Here is a 7,939-nt window from a genome sequence, read left to right as displayed (position 1 = left end):
TTGAGCAGATAAAACACAGGCCATTATCACTTGCCCATGTATCTGTTGGAAACTAAGAGAAATGTTTCCTGAAGTTACTTCAGAGAGTTGGAAATTAAGAGACATATTTCCTTCCTGAAGTTACCTTAGAGAGTTGATAATCGCTTCCAGGATTCACGAAGTTTGAGATCTAACCATTGCGCACCCACTCCGATTTAATAACCGCACTATCCTCTTGACATTTGTTTGGAAGGCAAGTATAATTTTAGGTAGACCATTTATTTTTAGGGTAAATTTCACTTACCTCCCCTGAGGTTTCTGACAATAACACAAACCTCCCCTCACGTTTCTAAAATTGCACTTACCTCCCCTGTCAGAGTTGTCGGGTAACTTTTCCTAACAGAAGTTGGACTTTTACTTTTTTACCCCTTTGCAAATTTTCATATACTTTTGTCTATTTGACTAAATAAATAACTCAAAAAAACAAAACTAACCACCTCAACATTTGACCAGTCACCTTGCTCTATATGGGATCTCAAAAGTTAAAATTTTGAAACTTTTTATTTTCATTTATTCTTGTCTAGTTCTTTACTAATTTCTTTAATCATTTGATGGACAAGTATAAAATTGAACCAAAGATAGTAAAAGTTCCCTAACAACTAAAAAATCCACACACAAAAAAAGTTATAAGAGTTAAAAAACTTGTTTAGTAGTTTTTTTTGTCTCTGTAGCAAAAATTAATTTGAGATTCCAAATATTCTTTTTGTTTTTTCGTTGGCTCAAAAAAGTTGACATACTTACGCAAAACTTTTAAGGTGGGTTTAAAAGAGTTATGTTGGGTTATTTTTGGAGACTTATTTATATTTATACAAGTTGAGAATACAAGCAAGTTTTTTTTTTCCTTAAAACACAAAGAAATAAATGTTCGTTCATTCCAAACTAAGCTTAATTTCACTTAAATGCCAAAGATTTATACATGTGTTTATGCATGTTTATGTGTAGTCAGAAACCAAAAACCAAATAAGTAGTTGAATAATAATTGACAACGACCACGTATCTCAGAACCACACATTCACTTATTACAAATCTATGAATTCTATTTTTCTTGGTTTTTTTCTCATCATTAGTGAACCTTTTTAAACTTTGAGTAGAATAATTAACAACCACCACGTATCTTAGAACCACCCATTCTAATTTTTAGGTTCGTCTCAATGAGTAGAATAAAAAAATTAAAACACCATGGACCATATTTTTCAAACTTTAGAAAATAAATCCAAAATAATTAAAATAAGCTGATTTATCTCGTTTATTTTATTTATTTTGTATTAAATTAAAATTTTCAAATTGGTCCATATTTTTCTACTTCGTAGATTCCTCTTATGTAGATAAACCAAAAGAAGTAATAATTTTTTTCCCAAAATTAAAATTAAAAAAATTAGAAAAGACAAAAAAAAAAATCACTTTTGGCTAGCCCAAAATGTTGAACATGTATTTTCCATTGTTGATACTCAATGAACATATATCATCAACATATGGAGTTTTGGTATATGTTTATTGCATTTTTTGGAATGAAAAAAGAGGGTATAAAAGGCTAAAGACAAAAGATGAGGGCAAAATGGGAAATGAATCTTCACTTTTGGCTGACCTCACCAATTTCCGTCACCTTTAGTGACAACTGACTAACAGTTGGGGGAATCTACAGTCGACAACTAAAGCAGAAGGGAGGTAAGTGCAATTTTAAAAACGTGAGGAGAGGTGTCTGTCATTGTCAGAAACGTCAGGGGAGGTAGGTGAAATTTACCCTTATTTTTATTTTGTTAAGGCAATTGTGTTTTAAAACTATACTTGCATAATCAGATTTACACTACTGATAGACTGAAAAACAAGACAATTAAGCACATCACGCATTAAAAAAAAATCGCATGCCATATGAACGAACTGGCAGTTCTTATCAAGATGAACTCCAAAGAGTACAATCCATGTTGGCCAAATCTCATTCAAGTTAACAATGGTACCTTTCAACAAGATAATGCATTATTTGCCACAAAGCAAGGCAATATATATTTAAATTCACTAGGAACAAGAGTTCTATTTGTTATTGAAGTACCCTCTTTGATGATTAACATCACGTATATTCATAGAAATAACAAAATTTACCGAGTCACAACTATCAAAATTCAAAAGGGGCAAGGGTGTTACCCGGTTGTGATCCTATACTTAACCTTCCTCTTTCAAGAGAGAAAAATCCTCACCTCTTCAACCATTATTCCTCGTAACCTAACCTACTGATTACCCCAGGATTCAACTCAAAAAACCCAATTCAATTCTCCTCATTAGAACTGATCAACTCGATGACTACAATAAACAATAATTGGCCTTGAAAGAGGGTAAGGTAAGTCAGGAAATAAATTCCCAATTACACAGTACATTTATAACCATAAAGGACGTAGAACATAGGGTTGAAAGAAGGGTTCCAACACTTTGAATTTGGAAAGAGGGGTTCCAACATTGTGAAAGGTAAGTCGGGAAACAAATGCAACAGAGCTAGGCCTTCAGCATTTGTACATAAGTGACTGGCTATGTAGCACCGACACTCCAAAAGGGCGCCGTGTCCACGTATTGGACACGGGGACACGGCAGGGACACGCCCAAATACGTATTGGACATGCCACGTGGCGTGTCCAATAATTTTTATTATTTTTTGATAAGGGATACGTGGAGGACACGCCGGAGACACGGCTGGGGACACACTAGGGACACGGCTGTGGGTCAAAATGTAATATATATTTTTAATTTTGAGGGGTTAATCGAAATTATTCAAAAATATTTGGGTTAAACGGTAATTATGCCTTTATTTGGACCATGGTAATCTTATACATTCATATAGGACATGTCTTCATCAACAGTGGAAGAAAAGAAAAAATATATGTATATATGTATTTATATATATATTTATTTATACACGTGGCGTGTCTCCCGCCGTGTCCGTATCCCCATTTTTTTAGAATTGCCGTGTCCCGTGTCCGTATCCGTGTCCGTATCCGTATCCGTGCTACATAGGTGACTGCACCTTCAATGTCTAAGACTCTAAATCCTCATAAGAGTGCATTTTTTAACAAAACCTAAGTCTGCATATATGAAATTCTATAGGGCCTCGAGTTTGTTCAAATGAAACAGCAGTTCATTTTTTTACATCAACAGATTTACACTACCGAGAGCCCGAAATAAGACAATTAAGCACATGAAGCATTAAAAAACGTTACATGGCAAACAAACGAAATGGCAGCACTTGTGAAGATGAACTCTCATTTGAGATAACAATGGTATCTTTCAACAAGATAATGCATTATTTGCCACAAAGCAAGGCAATATGTCTTTAAATTCACTAGGAACAAGAGTTCTATTCGCTATTGAAGTATCCTCTTGATGATTGACATCACTTATGTTCATAAAAATACCAAAATTGACCAAGTCACAACTATCATAATTCAAAAGGGGCAAGGGTGTTACCTGGTTGCGATCCTTCCTCTTTCGAACAGAAAAGTCCTCACCTCTTGAACCATTATTTCTCATAACTTAAGCTACTGATCACCCTAGGATTCAATTCAAAAAACCCAATTCAATTCTCCTCATTCGCACCAAATACCTTCATCCTCGACGATGGCAACCTCAAGTACCCCTCCACCTCCACCTTCTTGGGCGAAAGCTCCAGATACTTGGCAAACTCCTCCCTCGCTTCCTCATTCCTATCAAGCAAACTATATATCATCCCTTTACAAAAGTAAGGCCTAGAATCATTAGGATCTTCTCTTTCTAGCTCCTCATATCGCCTCAGCGCCTCATCCACATTATTCTGCAAGAACTGCATTTGTGCCATGATCAGCTTCACATCTCTTGCCTCACTCACCTTATCCCCCTCCTCCATGACCTTCAACGCCTCTTCCAACTGTGAAACCACCGTGTCTCCCTCTCCACACCTGTCCATTAAAAGGGCATTTTCGAACAAAGCTTCGAAGTCGAGTGGATTCAGCTTGAGAATCTCTTCCAACACATCTTGTGCATCTCAGGTACTTCCCATTTCGCTCAGCATTCTCCCCATTAGAAACTTCCACTCGGTTTCCTCCGGTTGAGCCGAAACCAACTTCTTCACTATCTCCAGAGCCTCTCCATCCTTCCCTGCCTCCATCTCCCACTGCAGCAGCGATTTCAAGGACAAGGACTCCACCGCGCCCGAATTCGAGTCGAGAAGCTCTGATTGATCATCCGATTTTTCCTCTTCCTCTTCCTGTTCTTGATTTTGGTGAATTTTTTCCTCTGTCAAGATTGTTGGGGTGGTTTCAGCCCATGCCGGAAACTTGTGGAATTTGGCGGCCTCAGCGGCGGCGAGGAGAACGGCAGCCGCGAGGAGGGTTTGGATGATGGGGTTTGAAGAAGAAGAACCAGCATTTCTTGGGATGGAATTGAAGGAGGCTTTGACCCTGACGTGGGACCCAATTGGGGGATTGGAGAGAGCGGTTTTTGAGATTGTGACATGGAGATGTGAAGGGAGTGAAAGTGGTGGTGGTGGTGGTTTTGGGGAGGGTTTGAGGGTGGTGGAGAGTGAAGGGGTTCTAAGGAGGAAGATTGGTGTGATACAGAGCTAAATCCATTTTGGGAGGTGGTTTTTATGAAAACATCCCTCAAACTATCACCACTTTTTTTACTTTGTCCTGGAACTATCAAAATCTCCTACTTCGTCCTCAAACTATTCAAAACCCCACCTATTTCGTCCTCCCCCTAACGCGATCCACTATTCTGGACAGCAAAAGACAGCATGTGCTGTGCATGTGGGTGTTTGAAGGGCAAAAATGGGTTTTAATTTTTTCCCCTTTCATTCTGGGCCAAACAAGATCGTTGTTCCCTCCAACTGGGGTTCTATATACCCCTTGACAGAGAGGGAAAAAACAGAGCCCTCCCCTTTCTCCCTTATCCTCATCCCCATCCATGGCTTCCAAAAACAGAGCCCTCCCCTTACCTCCATCCCCCAGCCGGCCCCCAACCATGCCTTCCTCTTCCTCTTCAAGCAATATAAATGAATACCCTATCTGCAAGTGTGGAAAGCCATCCCCATTAGAAGGTCGAAAACCATTGCAAACCATTACAAAAAATTAATTCTAAACCTCCTCATACAAGAACAGGCCAATATAATTTCAATAGATAATAGCAATTGTCCAATGTAAAGGCTTTCCAGAGGTCTGCTTAATAAATGGTAGACCCGCAGGTCATATCCCTCAATACAATTTATAAATCTGACACGTTGAAACAAGTAGTATGAACTTGTTACATACTTAGATGAGGAGAAAAATGGACGCCAACCCAAGAATGGCTTCTTCTTGAGATATGACTCCCTCTTTATATGGCTAATATACATGGGTGCACATATAGCATTTGGAACAGTGGTAAATATAGTTCATGCCTTCAATTCTAGCAACACATATACTATAGATGATGTAAAGCCATGAGGCATTATACTTGATACAAGCTGCAAAAATGATTTCATCACCCCTCTCCATGAGAGAACGACTGTGTGTGCAAAGCCTTGTGTGTGACAGCGTATGTGAAAGAGAGAGAAGAGGGAGAGAGGAGGGTTTATCAATTTTGGGAGTAATAGATGGGAAATACCAATTGTGCCCTTCAAAAGCTCACGTGCACATCATGTGCTGTGTTTTTGGACGGCAAAGTGGATGGCGTTAGGGGGAGGACGAAATAGGTGGGGTTTTGGATAGTTCGAGGACGAAGTAGGAGATTTTGATAGTTCGAGAACGAAGTAAAATAAAGTGGTGATAGTTCGAGGGATATTTTCATAAAAAACTCTTGTACGTATGCAAAATCGAGATATACGAAACGAAAATTACTCTCAATCTGACCTTCTCCACAGAGATGAACGAGCAGAAGAAAAGACTCTCTCTCTTTCGTCTGCCTTGAACAGTGAGAGACGCTGCTGTAGGACCCCATTCGTTTTGGGATTTTGGATTTGGATTTGTAAAATGGAGTAATTATTGCAAATAAGGGTAATGATTGGAGAGAGATAGAGAGAACACTGAGAGTAATGATGAAAGAAAAATAGGATAAAGATTAGAATCCAAAATCAAAAACCCTTAAACGAACGGGTTAGTAGAATGCCATTGTTTTGGCACTAAAATCCAAAAAATACATATACTTGAGAAAACATCTTCTGTTTTGGCAAACATTTTATCGTTAAGTAGAATGCCATTGAAATGTTTTTCTGTTTGCAATTCAAGGCTAAGTATATGTACAAGATTTCATAGCTTAGGCATTGTTTTGGCACAAACACTTGAGAAAGCATCCTCTGTTTTTGTAACCTAGTAGGAATTTTGAAGTCATGGAGCAAATTCAACTGAATCGAGAGGAAGGGAGGTACATTCAGTGGCGGACCCAGGAATTTCACAGACTGGGGGCACTATTCACAATCTTAAACAAAAATAAGCAATCAAACACAATTACATAACACTAGGCTCAAACATTGATCATTATGCAAAAAGATCTATAACATATATGCTTCCAAAAGTTCATAAACATGTATGCTACCAAAAGTTGTCAAAATAGCACAAAAATTTAAGTCCTCATCGCTAAATATTTCCAAGCATCCTCTCACAGTAGACCCCGTCGAGTTTTCAACTTTTAAAAGTGTTGCATGATGGTCTCATTCGAAACTCCACAAAAAATCTCTCTCTCTCTCTCTATCTATGTATACCACTAAACTATTGTTCAACCATTGCAAGTAGTGAAGGGGCTAGATTCCGATGAAAGGACCAAGATTTCAACAATCAAACCCAAACGTGAATTGTTAACTCATTCTTATTATACTCAGATAATGGGATCACAATTCACAAACATGGATTCTCATAAAAATGGGCCAAACCTATCGAGTCCAAACAAATTGGATCTTATTTTATTCTATGACAAAAGCACAGATTGGGCTTAATATTCAAGGTAATGGAGTATTATATACACAGGCACAGTTGTCGACAAGAAGAGAGATGTATATTATACTTATATCTATTAATGTATTCATTATTCAAATACACTGTACACACACACAGAGAGAGAGAGACCTTGGTTTTGGTATTCACTGATACGACGAGACGATGATTCCGGTGACGATTGACGAAGCAAACCAACTAATCAAGTCTGCTCTGTTCGAGAAATATAGGAATAGGGGAAGATGCAGCAGATCGGTTGGTGACTGGCGAGGGAAACAGCGAGGCGAGCCCCCACGGACACCGGCGAGGCGAGTGCTCCGTCGAGAGGGAAACGGCGAGCGGACGAGATGGATCCTGGGTTTTTACGTATCTGGAGAGAGGCCGGGAGAGTTTCTTCCTCTGTTTTGTCTAAAAACGATTTTTCTTTTTTTAACAAGGGGTGGGGGCACACGTGCCCAAAGGTGAGGCCGCACCGGGTACATTTAACAATATTCGAAAAAAATCTCACATTTTAATAAGCAAAATTACAAATTTTTTTGACAAATAACTAAATTTCATTTATTCTATAACCAAACTTAATAACTTTTACCAATAATCAAAATTCAATAACCAAACTCAAAAACTCTAAAACATCCCACATCGGAATCGTCTCATCGAAACGAATAATTTAGTGTAGTCAGATGCGTGATTGAAATTCGTTTGTGATTGGACAAATGTGCATTATGTATTGTGAGGTTTTTTTTTTGTTAGGGATGCAAAAATAACCAATGTGGAGGTAAATGTTGTTCAGTTTGATTATAGACTAAATGGATAATCAAATGCTAAAGTGACACATTTTGATTATTGGTTTTAATTATTACCATTGCGGATGCTCTTATGCCAAGTATTCTGGAATATAATTGCACAGAAAGCATGTTCTTGCGGAAACCAATGATCACATAATTAGATGGAGATTGGTCGAAATGAATCAATAAATC

The 7,939-nt window shown here is 38.2% G+C and overlaps 1 pseudogene; it reads right to left on the bottom strand.

The window, feature by feature from the left end:
* Positions 1 to 3,259: 3,259 nt before the first annotated feature.
* On the bottom strand, positions 3,260 to 5,117 carry LOC131328654 (protein SLOW GREEN 1, chloroplastic-like; annotated as a pseudogene).
* Between the last annotated feature and the right edge of the window lie 2,822 nt (positions 5,118 to 7,939).

Source organism: Rhododendron vialii, chromosome 6a, assembly GCF_030253575.1.
Source record: "Rhododendron vialii isolate Sample 1 chromosome 6a, ASM3025357v1".
NCBI classification, from domain to species: domain Eukaryota; kingdom Viridiplantae; phylum Streptophyta; class Magnoliopsida; order Ericales; family Ericaceae; genus Rhododendron; species Rhododendron vialii.
The sequence above is the reverse complement of the archived record's forward strand: the minus strand, read 5'-3'. Positions and strand labels throughout refer to the sequence as shown.